Source organism: Lissotriton vulgaris, chromosome 4_2 (genome assembly GCF_964263255.1).
Source record: "Lissotriton vulgaris chromosome 4_2, aLisVul1.2, whole genome shotgun sequence".
NCBI lineage: Eukaryota > Metazoa > Chordata > Amphibia > Caudata > Salamandridae > Lissotriton > Lissotriton vulgaris.
In genome coordinates this window covers 156088-170157 of record NC_141692.1, presented here as the reverse complement: position 1 = coordinate 170157, position 14070 = coordinate 156088, and positions in this window count along the sequence as shown.

Here is a 14070-nt window from a genome sequence, read left to right as displayed (position 1 = left end):
CACAACTTGTTTCAGGCTGTTCCACTCTGCTAAATACCCGCTCGATCCTGTTTTCTCTAATCTATCCACACTCTCACTCAATCCACCTATCCCAATGAGTTGGACTGATCACTACCTAGAGCCTATGTCATTCATGGTAGTAGGACCCCCAGGGGTAAGCCCGGATACCGGTCCTGAAACACCCCTGGCACAAACTTGACATTATACAGTCATGCATACACCTAGTATGCCGAATGATCCAGATGCAGCCGAAAAGGCCTTATCAGATTGGATTCTGCATTTCCCTTGATAAACGTATTCTTGTCAGGTGGTCACAGAGCCGAAACAGCCAATCCAGTCCATGGTATAAAGCAAGCTGGCCATGGCTCGGAAGGCCTGCAAAAGGATGGAATGAGTGTGAAGATGGGACCATGACCCAATTCTGAAGGGCCATTATCGGGCAGCTATCAAAAACTATCACAGAGCCATCCCGTAGGAAATGGCTGCTTACTTTGCTGATATGATTAGAAATTGCAGTAACCCTACTAAATGCATATTCTCAATACTTAAAGAGCTCAAATCTGCAGGGCAATCTAAAGCTCACCCTCTCTCTTCTAACCAGCAATGTGAAGATATCGCCGCCTTCTTCATTAGGAAGGTCAGGAAAATCTATAGGTACTTCCCCATCACTACGATCAGATCAGGCCCTGTATGTAGGCCTCATGCTACTCCCACACTCTCTGGCTTCCGATCGATCTAACAAGAGGAGATGCATACAATCGGCATACAATTTAAATCAGGTTCTCCTGCAGACCCTCTGAAACCAGAGCAGTTCCTTAAATCTCTACGTCAGCTCCTCTCACCTTTTTGTAAGCTATTCAACCTGTCCCTTTCCAAGGCGATTGCCCCCAGGGCCTGGAATCAGGCCAAAGTGGTTCCTTTGTTAAAGAAACCTACATTGGATGAATCTAAACCAGAGAGCTTCCGTGGGTATCCAAGATCGCAGAGGCCTATATAAACTCCATTCTGACAAGATTCCTAGAAAATAACAGTCTGCTTGAACCCTCTCAGAATGGCTTTCTCCCTGGTCATAGCACAGAGACTGCCCTCCTAGCTGTAAGAAAATATCTAAGGGATGCATTGGATGTGGGTCGAAGGTCAGCTCTGATATTATTGGACCTGAGCGTTGCGTTCAACACTGTATCCCACCAGATTCTGTTGCAGCATCTAGCGGAAGCCGGCATTGAGGGCCCGGCCTTAGGCTGGTTTGCCTTTTTCTTATCTGAGAGAACCTTTCAAAGGTCGGTCCCTCCCTTTAACTCTCAGGCACACACTATCAAACATGGGTTGCCACAGGGCTCAGCTCTGAGCCCAACTCTATTCAATATGTATGTTCAACCATTATTGGCAATAGCCAGGAGTAGAGGACTAACTGTGGTATCTTATGCTGACAATACCCAGATAGTGGTGGCACTATTCGAGGACTCTGCACAGGAAGCGCTCAAGTTCAGGAGCGATCTAACAACATAGCTGACTGGATGACGGCTAACTGTCCAGTTAAATGCATGCAAAACTGAGATCTTGCTAGTAGAGAGAGTCACTGAACTGTGGCGTGGGCGCTGTTGGCCTTCAACTCTGGGTTGTTCCCCCGTCCTCAAACAAGCAGTCAAAAACGTGGGAGTATGAGTTGATTCCGCCTTTAACATTCAGGTCCAAACTAAAATGGTAGCTGGTACCTGATTTGGACTCCTGCACGGGCTCAAACCTCAGCTAGGTTTTTTTTTGCCCCACAGTCCGTCAAGTCATTATCTAGGCCACCATTCTATTGAAGTTGGACTACACCAGTGATTTTTATCAAGGGGCAAATAAAGCAGAGATCCTGGAAAGGGGCGACCACTCGGTCCCCCCGAACGTATGGTTGGGTGCCCCGATCCTCCCGAAAAAAACATTTTGGGCGGGGGCGTGTCTCGGCTGGTATGCCCGAAGCGGCGTAGCCAGGGCGCACCTTTTCCCGCCCAAGAAGGGTTGTCCTAGACACCTACACCGATGGCCACGCCCAGTAGGCGTACCGGCGGAGGGTACACGCCCTCCCGAAGAAGAATAAAGAGAGCGAGAATCCGAAGAAGCGTCCTCTTGTTCCTCTGCTTGGAAGCTGCACCCACTCGTTGCACGTGAGCCCACGACGGAACAAGGAGCAATTTTGAGAACTTGTAATTCTTGTGTTTCTCTTTCAGTGATCTTACAGAGAAGAGACCCGGACTGTCTTGATCGACCCGAAGTGGATAATCGAACCATGTCTGGCAAGAAGGCAGGAAAGGGCTCCGAGACAGACCAGGTGCTTCGCATGTTGGTGAACAGAATGACGAGAATAGAACGAAGCATCGGTCAAGTTCCAGCGCTTGGTCGTGATATGGCGGGCATTAAGAAGCAACTGGCCGCAATGAACAAGCCTGGTAACCTGAAGAAGGTAATAGGCCCGGCATTGCCGGGAGTCATCCCCGAGGGTAGAGGGAGACGGGTCAAGAGGAGGGCGGCGTCAGGGGAGGTCCCGGTACCCGAGGTGCCCCCGGTCAGCCCTGCCATACCAGCTGATGCCCCAGTACCTACCCCAGACGCGGGTCAACCGATTCCGGTTGTGATTACGCCCGCCGACGACGAGGACATGCCTCCCGAATTGGCCACCCAGTTGGCCGCATGGCTCAACAAAAAAGCAGGGGGTGCCACGGCGCCCGGAGACACGGCCGAAGAGGCCAAGGTACTAATCCAGCAGTTGCGGCAGTCGCAAGATGCCGCGAAGGCGAATATCCCTCTTGTCTCCCCACAGGTGACCCCGGAAGGACCGGCAACTGGCATCGAGAAAACGGCGGGAACAACGACCGAATCGGGTAAGCTCGCTTTGCCAGTGGCGGGGGAGGGATCACTGCCCTCAAGACGGGAGAGAGTGGTTCAGCATATCCCGTTGGCCACGAAAGAATTGATATGGGCAGACAAGTATGTTAATATGTTTTCGTTGTAGACTGACCATCGCGAGACTAAGACACAGAAAGATTTGTGGCACCCGAGTGTCTGGCGAGCAAAAATGGTGGGATTCAGGGTGGATGAGACGATAACAAATTGGGCCAAGGCCTTTGCAATGTTTACTGCGATTATTGGTGAGCGTAAGCCCGAGGTATTGCCCGAATTTTCTTGTTATCAGGCATGTATAATGGATTTTTATGAAACATATGAGGGGAATGAATGGATGGGTTACGATATGAAATTCCGTAAAGCGAAAGAGTATGATTCATCTCTGACATGGGATTGTCTCGACTCGATTTCTTGGCAGAAGCAGCTCCTGCCTGGCGCGGCGAGGACGTCCTCGCCAGGTGGGAATGGATCAGGGTTTTCCCGCCAGCAGCCCGCGGTGCCCTTTCGAGCAGGCGCCAGTGGCGATCACCAGCCGAGAACTGGCGGGAACGGGGGAAAGCGGGGAGTCTGTTGGGGCTTCAATAGGGGCAACTGTACCAGACCACAGGGGGCATGTAAGTTTAAACATGCGTGTGCGGGTTGCGGGAATTCCTCGCACCCGGAGAGTTCATGCAGGTCAAAAAATAGCGGGTCGGGAGTTAGAGGAGGGTCCAAACAAGACTGAGTGGGATCGTTTTGTACAATTGCCTACCCCCGTTGATATCATGGCTATGACTCCCTGGCTAAACAAATACCCTGATTATGTCTCGCTGGGGTGTTGAGGAAGGGATTTTTATGTGGCTTCCACATCCCGGCGGGGGAATTTCGGGGAGAACCCTTGTGTAGAAATCAGCTCTCGGCACAGCATAATCCAGGTGTAGTGGAGAGAAAAATCGCTAAAGAGGTGACCCTGGGCCGAGTCGCTGGCCCATTTCAGCGCCCGCCGGTAGCGAATTTCATCTGTTCCCCATTAGGGGTGGTCCCCAAAAAAGACCCGGGGGAATTTAGGCTGATCCATAATCTGTCGGCTCCAAGGGGTTTCTCAGTGAACGATGCGATTGACCCAGGAGTCTGTTCGGTGCGATACGCATCCTTCGATGAGGCCATCACCATGTTGAATCGCCTGGGCCCCGGAGCGCTGATGGCGAAATCCGATATCGAATCGGCGTTCCGGTTGCTCCCGGTACACCCTCAGGATCAGCGTCTGCTAGGTTTTACGTTCCAAGGACGTTACTACATGGATAAATGTATGCCGATGGGTTGCTCCATCTCTTGTGCTTATTTCGAGAAATTCTGCAGTTTTTTAGAGTGGGCATTCACTGAGGCCACAGGGCATAAGCATGTTATGCATTACCTAGATGACTTTTTGTTCTTGGAAGCAGCCGGCGACACGAAATGTGCGCATGCGCTACAGGAATTTTGCATCCTCATGAGGGAGTTTGGAGTGCCATTGGCACCAGGTAAGACGGTTAGACCATCTACTTCACTGGAGTTTCTGGGAATTGAGCTCGATTCTGTGGAAGGATGTTTCCGTTTGCCAGTGGGAAAGGTAGCTAAATTTAGGGCTTCCTTGGAACTGTGCCTTAGTAAGGAGAAAGTGACCCTGCACCAGTTACAACAGGCAGTGGGTCAGCTTAACTTTGCCTTGAGAGTGATACCAATGGCCCGCCCTTTTTCACGCTCTATTGCACAAGCTATGGTTGGTCTCAAGGAAGGACACCACCGCATGAGACTGTCTGCAGAGGTTCACCAGGATATGCGCATCTGGTTGGCATTTCTGGTGGACTTCAATGGTCGAGTAGTGTGGAACAAGCCGCCAGCGTCTTCAAACGAGCTGGGTTTGTGGACTGACTCGGCGGGGAGCGTGGGTTTCGGCACCATCTTTGGCAATCGATGGTCGGCGCAAACATGGCCCGCATGGTGGCACTCCAGCGGTCTCACAGGTAACATAGGGTTCCTCGAGCTATTCCCTATTTTTTTGCTCTGATGGCATGGCCGGACGAGTTCAGAGACCGCTCTGTGGTATTTTGGTCTGATAATATGACTGTTGTCGAATGCATTAACAATCAGGCAGCACGCTGCAAATGGATCTTGAGATTGTTGAAGGAAGTTGTGCTGCTTTGCATGAGACTTAATGTACAGTTCAGGGCGAAACATGTGCCGGGTGTACTGAATCATGCGGCTGATGCACTCTCTCGTTCACATATGCAGGCGTTCAGGGGTTATCTACCTACAGCGGACATAGCGACGGCACCATTCCCCGAAGCACTCTAGATAATCGGTGCCCCGGATTACAAGACCTCGTGACAGCAAGCTCAGCCCCCAGGACGAGGAAGGCATACGAAGGAGCGTTTTGTTCCTATTGTGCATTTTTGGGTCCGTCAGGGAATCAGAACTGGGGTCAGGAGGATTCCTTCTTAGGGTTCCTGGTAGCACTGCACAGGGAAGGCCGATCAGCGGCAACGGCCAATAGACACCGGGCAGCCATCTCATTCATGGCTCAGGTGCACGGCATCAAAGACCCAACATGTTCCTTTTTGGCGAAAAAAGCCCTTCGTGGCTGGCAGCGCTTCGAGGGTCGTAAGCAAGACGAGAGGCGCCCGATTGGCCTGGAAAGGTTGTCCCTACTCATGGCGAAATTAGTCACAACATGCTCCTCCCAGTTCGAAGCAGTTCTGTTCCGGGCAGCTTTCGCATTAGCGTTCCATGGGGCTATGCGGGTGAGCGAACTGGTCGCAAAGAATAAGAAGGATGTGGAGGGAGGCTTGTTCAGAGATCACATCCTGATTAGGGGTGATTCGATGGTAGTCACGATAGCTAGGTCCAAGACTGACCAGGGAGCTATGGGAAACAGTGTTGTTGTCCAACGCATACGAGGGTTCCCCACGTGCCCGATTAGGTGCATTGAGGAATACTTGGCACTGAGGGCGGATACATGGGGGGGAGTTTGCTGAGGCACATCGATGCCACCCCACTGACGAGGTTTCAGTTCCAGAGGGTGCTAGCACTGACAATCGCGGCGGCGGGCATGGACCCGTGCGATTTTGGGACCCACTCCTTCAGGATAGGGGCTGCCACCGAGGCTGTAGCCAGGGGTCAGAGTGCGGAAGAGGTGAAACAGTTAGGACGATGGTCCTCGAATTGTTTTAAAAGGTATGTGCGTTTGCACATGATGTGAAGTCAAGTTACATGCACTCACGCTTCTTGTCTTCTGTTTGGTTTACAGTTTCGCGAGCATGTCATGCGGGGCGGAATTTGCAGTCGACGCAGCACCAGGGGACCAGCGGTCACGGATCACCTGCTGAGGAGAAAGTGGTGTGGGTCGTGGGCCACTCATACGTGAGGCGGGCCGGGGACGTATTCAAATCAGGTGACGCGACTCACGCAGCTGGGGAATACGGGTACAGATTGGCCTTCCACGGAAGGGGGTGCTCTGTATTGACCAGTTCGAATCTTTTGTTGAGTGTCTCTTAGGGCGGCAGAGGTCACCGCCATCTGTAATCATAGTACACCTGGGGGGTAATGACTTGGTGATGCTCGGTAGGCGAGTCTTACTTGAGCGAGTTTTGTCTGCCGTTAGCTGGTTGGCAAAAAGAATCCCGGGGTGCATGATTGCCTGGTCCCACATGATTCCCAGAAGGGTTTGGCGGGGGGCCTTTCAGTATCAGATCTGAACCATTCGGTGAAGAAGGTTAACAACAAAATTGGTAGATTGTTTCGCTCTGCGCAGCTGCATAGCATTCCACATGGGTGCATTTGGGGTTCACCTGTCCCGGGAGGGGAATGTATTACTCATAGGAGACTTCATAGCATGGTTAAAGGGTTTGAGGAAGCATGACCTTTAGGAGGAGTTTGTTGGGGGGGGGCGGATAGCCGGTCAACTATCCGGCCCTGTGGCTGTAAGGTCATGATCGGTGAGCAGTACTTTCAAGGTCCCTAGAGGGGGGTGCCACCCACTATGGATCAGAGCGCCCGGGGGGAGGCGGCCATTCGCCCCTCCCACTGGGAGGCGGCACCCACTAAGGATGGGTCGCCTAAGGGGAGACGGCCATTGGCCCCTTCCAGGGGAGGAGGCGGCTATATGCCCCTCCTACGAATTTCCCGGGGCCCGGATATCCGCGACGGCGGATGTGAGAGAAAGTGTGGGGTGGGGGGGGAGTTCACGCTGTCCTTCCTACAGATACCTCACACGGGTGCTCGGACGACCTTTAAGATGGCGTCGAGCTGAAACGGGGGCCCCCAACAAGACAAGGGAAATTGGAGTTGGCACGGAGGGTACAGTCCTCTGCGCGGCCGCCACTCACACCGTGAGGGCGAGAGTTTTGGTAGTAGGGATCTGACACCGGTTGTGACCTTGCCGTTGGCCCTTAATGCTAGGATGTACAATTTTAATTTAGAATGTATGCATTTGCAGGATGTTAGACTCGGCTAGGAAACCTTTGTATTAGAGATTTGTAAAGGTTAGCCAATGAACATGTCTTCATCGAAATGTAATAAATGAAAATTGTACATGATATGAAACTTTTATTTAATGTTTTAATTTTGTTTCATATTTTAATAAATACGGCCGGGAGGGTGACTCCCTCCCGCCTTCCAAAAATTCAGAACTGCGTCCGTCTTCCCATCCTTGGGGATTGTGTTGGGAGGGGGTGACGGGCATCCCGGCCATATTCACTAGCAAAGGGTACAAATTGCGGCTGCTAGGACTCTACTTGGCCATCTGATAGCCTGTCCCACAACCAACACCATCCGCAGGCAACACTGGCTGTTGGTGGCGAAATGCATTAAGTTAAAGTCTCTTTTCATGGTTCACAGAATCCTGAATCTATGCTCCCCGGATATTCTGGTGAATTTCCTCTCACTCTACAAACTCACCCGTCAATTACGTTCTATGGTCCAGCACCTTTCTTTTGTCCCCCGGGTGAGGAAAGTGTAACCGGGAGGGCACACTTTTCGTGTCCTAGCCTCCAAACTCTGGAACTATCTTCCTGTCTGCAACAAAAATATTGTTAATCACACTGCATGTCGTAAAGACATTAAAACTCATCTCATCATAGGCCCGTTGTTCTGTCTCATAATCATCTCTTTCAACAGTTGCAGTTGCAAGTGCTGGGATGCCGCTTAGCATGGACAGCTATGCGCACTATAAAACATAGAAAATAACATGACATCCTCGGACTGCTTCAACACCCTCCACATACTCTGAAAAACGTTCATATGGATCCCCTCAGAATCCAGATAAACAGTCCTGCATTCCCTCATTAGTAGCAAACTGGACTATGGCGAGGATCTCTATGCCGGAATCAGTAAAGAACTCCTCCCCAAGCTCTAGACCGTCCATAACACTGCAGTCTGACTGATCCTAGACATACCCACCACACCCACATCACCCAACACCTAAGCGATCTCCATGGGCCCCCCATCAAAAGAAGAATAACCTTTAAGCTTCTCACACATGCATGCAAGGTCCTCCACAACATTGGACCAGCATACCTCAACAACCGTCTCTTCTTCCATGCACCCAATAGAAACCTCCGATCAGCCTACCTCTCCCTAGTCACAGTCCCATGCAACAACAACATAAGAACCAGTTCTTCCTTTAGCCCTGTAAACGATTTACCCTTTAGAACCATGTTGCAAAAATCAATCAACAATTTAATTTGCTTCCAATTTATATATATGTATGTCATTACTATTTCTTTAGACTCACAGAAAATCAGCAAAGGAGTATTAACCTTTCATTTTTTGGGGGTGACCCAGACTTGCATGTAAACTAGAATTAATTGATGTTGGCTTTCTAGAAATATTGGAAGCCAGAGTACCATTATCAACATACATTTGAAGATCCAAAGAACACATATGCTGCTTATAAAATTCTAAATGTAAACATACTTTCTTATTGTTTTGATTGGGATATTTATGATAAAGCTTGAAGTCATATATGCTTCCATTCCAAATAACAAAAATCTCATCAATATGCCCCAGTATATCAATTTATTACTATTGTACCAAAGTACAAGTTCAGATAGGCTCCTTCCCAAACAGACACTGCAGGTCCTCTCTTCATGTGAAATAATATGTATTGATGGAGAAAAACAATATTTTTCAACACGAATCCTGTAAAGTCCAAAATCATCTCTGAATGTTTTACAAAACTGGCTGATTTGATCCACAGCTAAGATTTCACTGACTCTAAACATTGATCATGCTTAATACCTTTATAAAAGCTTCTAATATCCATACTTGCCAATAGATAATTGGAGTCCAAAGGTCTGCCATTCAATTGTCTTAATATATCCTTTATACCTTGAATAAATGATGGTGAAATTTGTAAAAAAAGGAGCCAAAAAAAAAGAATATCGGAAAGCTGTTGTTATTGGCCTTCCTAGAGTAATCCTTCCACACTTATGGACTTTTGAAAAAAAATAATAAAAAGGATAAGCATGCCTAACATTTGTTTAAATATCTGTACCCATCATCATCAAATAATTCTTGTTCAAGATACCTTTTCATTTTATTAGTGAGGATTTTTTCTAATTCTGATGCAAGGCATGACCTATGCAATAAGAATTTGATACATTCGTTATGTTCTTGTTTTCATTTGTTTCATGTTATTAGTGGTTGAAATTACAGTCCATCACCCTTGCTGGGCAAGATGGCGGCTGACTAGAGCAGCCGTTCACTCCTCTCTCACCGCTGACACACATGGAGAATATGACAGCAAAGCAGCCGAAATATATATACCGCACGTAAGAAATCAACTGCTCTGAGAGGCGAATGCACCATCAGCGGTGAATCAATCCTCTGCTACACCCCAACTTTGGACACTGTCATCCAATGTATACTCTCTCAACGAGAAGAGACACAACAGGATAGTAAATGAGCACAGACATCAATGCGCAAAATCCAAGGGGAGTTAGGAAAGTTGCTAAATCATGTGCGGTAATTAACAAACGACTTACAGCTCTTGAGGCTCAGACTGGACCCCTCGAGACCGATGTTACTACCACACGCACAGCTACGGTGGCACATGAGGCACAGCTCGTCGATATACAGTGTAAAATTGAGGATTTTGAAAATAGATCACGCCGTAATAACCTACTTATTCTAGGGGTCCCGAAGGGAAAAGAAGGAGGGGACCCTCGTAGATATATGGTTGATGTCTTGTCTAAAGCATTCCCAGAGCTTGAGGAGTGGAACTGGGAACTGGAAATTCAAAGGGCACATCGCGTTCCTTTTAATGCCAAATCATCTCGAAAGCCTGACACTATACCCAGAGCTGTACTTATATACTTTGGCAATAATCTACTTCGCCAGGCAGTTTATGAGAAAGCAAAACCTAAAACGAAGCGCAGTGGTGGGAATTATACTTTTTTCGTGCAACTGGACTATTGTCACTTCACTGTTGAAAGACGCTGGCACCTTCGACAAATTATTAAACCAGTACAGGATCGTGGGGGGCAGACATTCCTCCTACATCCAACCCGGCTGAAAGTAATTTAGGGGGGACATGTCCGTTGTTTTACCTCAGAAATCAAAATACAAGAATATCTGGAGAAATGGACCTAAACCTATTGACTGAGTGAATGTCTAGGACCAAGGGCAGGATTATCCTAGGGTTTATGGGTATATCTTTCCAATGTGTATTTTTTTCCCCTCTCAGAGCTATATAGCATCAGTCTCTGAACCTTATTTACTTCTTTGCTGTCTTTTGTCTTAGTCTCCTTTATCTTTTTTGGTCAGAGAGGAGTGACCATCGCCTTAGACTACTAGTAGTCTTAATGCCCTTTTGTAAGGGAAGGGAGGGGGGTGGGAATCGAGGGTGCAGTAAGGGGCAGGGAAGGGGCACTGGTGTGGGGTGGGTACTGGGGGGGTGATGGAATTGGGGGTGGTGGGCAGGGAGAAAATGGAGAGGATATGTGCAAAAATTAATATAAAATAGTGTGTATTCGAAAGCAACGGCGATTAAAGCAGAGAGAGTAGAGTAGACCAAATGGCTAAAATCACTATTTGTTCATTGAACGTAGGAGGTCTCAATGACAGACATTAAAGCAGTAATGTGGCAGAGATGTTAAGAAATGTTCATCCTTAAAATGTATGCCAACAAGAAACACACATCCGATGGGGGAGCTGGGACATATTGGCTATAAGAGGTTATAATCTTGTGATATTGTTCTACCCAGACCTCAACCATTAGAGGAACAGCAATTCATATTAAAGCCGGTTTGGGTCGGCTATACAGACATTGGGGGACAAATCAGGAAGATAGGCAATGGCCCAGCTCCCTATGGGAATCACTTTATGCACACAAATATGGCTCAAACGAGGACTATCCCCAAATTTTTAACAATCTAGAAGTTGAGGCAGCATCAAGGCCTGGCCCTTTTATATTCTGTGGGGATTTCAATATTCATTATGAAAAAGTATTCAACAGCACCCAAAGATATCAAGGGAGAAAACCCCAAATTCATCACGCTCTCTCTGCTCTACAAATTAGCTACGATTTGCATGATGTCTGGGGAGCAAAACATCTCATTTGATCCTGGATACACGTTTTACTCAAACCCCCACAACATGTTATAGGCTTGATTATTTTTTGTGTCATCCCCTCTTATTTCGTGCGTAGAGGTAAAAAAAAACTCCTGAAAATACTTTCAGACCATAACCTCTTAATTATGGGTCTGATAGTCTAAAATGTACAACATCCGAATATGAAATGGACATTTGATAGATCACTATTTCATAATGAAAGCTATAGAACGCATATTAAAAAATGGCTATCGAGTAATATGAGGTGAATCAATATAGCTCCTCACGCAATATTGTTTGGGATAGCTTCAAAGCTGGGCTCCGTGGGGAGACAATTAGTCTTGTAGGAAAAGCCAGGAAACAAGAAAAGCAGGAAATCAACACGTTGATATCTAAACTGGGAGAGCTGGAAAAAGATAATGCAGGGGCAGTTGAGCGAAAACTAAAGAGTGTAGAAATTACAATACATCATAATATAGCTATCATGAAGGCTGAAATAAACAATAATTATATTAAGAAGGGAGCAGCTATTTATCAAGCACATATGTCAGAAGAATATGAGTATGGGGAATCTATTGGAAAAGTCCTGGTTCTGCGGACCAAACAAAAAGCCGCAAAAAATAACATAACAAAAATTAACGGCAATGATGGGGCTTCTTATACAGCTAGAAAAGATGTTATAAAAGTCTTCAAGAAATTCTATCAAGACCTATATAAGCAAGGGTATACAGAGGCTATGCTAGATAGTGATACTGAGCGTATTTTAGGTAGTCAACGTAGACTCAGCGCAGAAATATAGGAAGAGCTGGACACATAAATAACTGAAGCAGAGGTACTCGGTGCTCTACAAGCAATGGCCACAGGGAAGGCGGCAGGTCCAGATAGGATTCCCCTTGATCTATATAAAGTGATCCAAAAAGAAATGGCTCCTATCTTATTAGATCTGTTCTTGGGGGTACAATATAACGGGGTCCCTCCAGAGTCCTGGCAAAGGGCGGATATAGTTGTATTCATAAACAAGGGAAAATCTGCCAATAATCCTGCCTCATACCGGCCTATATCCATCATGAACACAGATACAAAACTATATTTAAAAATTCTAGCTACCCGCCTAGGGAGGATCATAGCTCATCTTGTCTCTCCTTGGCAACACGGTTTTATAACGAAAAAAGGCACTACAGATCATATTCGAACATGCCATAGGCTTAATAGACATCATTGAGGCAGCTGGGGAGAAGATGGCTATGATCCTCCTAGCCGCGGAGAAAGCTTTTGACTGTGTAGCATGGCAGTACCTATGGACAACTATGGTACAAAGGGGCTTCGGTCCTGGTATCCTAACAGCTATATAAGCCATGTATTATCGGCCATATGCTAAATTGAATATTATGGGGGAAGAATCTGCTTCTATAACGATTGCGAGGAGGACGAGACAGGGGTGTCCCTGCTTGCCAATACTTTTTGCTATATATATTGATATCTTCGTTGAGCAAATTCTTCAAGATCAGACCATCATCCCAGTTCAACGTAACGGCTGTAAGCCAAAAATATTGGCACACGCTGATGATATGGCGATAATAACAACAGAACCAGACAAGTACATTGTTTGAATTCAGAAACTAGCAGAGGAGTACGGCCGAAAATCAGGCTACCTTTTAAACACAGGCAAAACCCAGATTATATGTTCCATCAATACTGGTTGTAATGATCCTCGAAAATTAGCTGGAGTAACCTATTTAGGTATTAAGATTACCAGAGATATAGATACCATTTGGAATATAAATATGCGACCGATATGTGATCACATTACCATAGACCTTTAACGGTTGAACAGACTCCATCTATCACTTATAGGACGATGCAACATCTTAAAGATGGTTATGTTCCCGTAAATTTTATACCTGTTCAGGTAAATACCAGTTGCTATTGAAGAACAATTTTTAAAGATAATAGATAACATCTTCAGCTGTTTTGCTTGGAAGTATTCTAAAATCCACTGATCCTTTACGTTTTTGACATTGCTGCAGGAACATGGAGGATGGTCTGCTCCAAATATTAGATATTATTATTATTCATGTTTTTTGCAGCAAATGTCATATGTAATTATGCCAGGCAGTAGTGGTAGACAATATAACTCAAATGACAATCTACCCTCAATCTATGAGTTAGCCGTAGGAAATAACACTCAAGGGGTACTTTTTCGACAAATTGAGCCTAGCTATTACAAAAAAACAAAGTTTAAGATAATTCTAGCAATTTGGAAAATTGAGATCCAGACCTTAACTAATACCTAGATATGATAGATATACTGCGCTATGGCTATCTTCTTATTCTTCACCATTACTGTATGATAGAATAGCTAGGCAATGGGAGGAAAAGGGAGTATTGATGGTGGGTGACCTTTATTCAGCTGAACGAAGATTGCCATTTTCGGAGCTTCAACAAAAATATGGTTTATCTGATAATTCACTTTTTAAATATACCCAGATCGCAAGCTATCTGAATAAATTAAAAAACAATGGATTAGTGCTCCAAAAGATATCCTTAATTGAGATTGCTTCTAATCCTCAGACTAGAATCAAGAATGTATATAAAGTGTTAATGGACATACTTCCA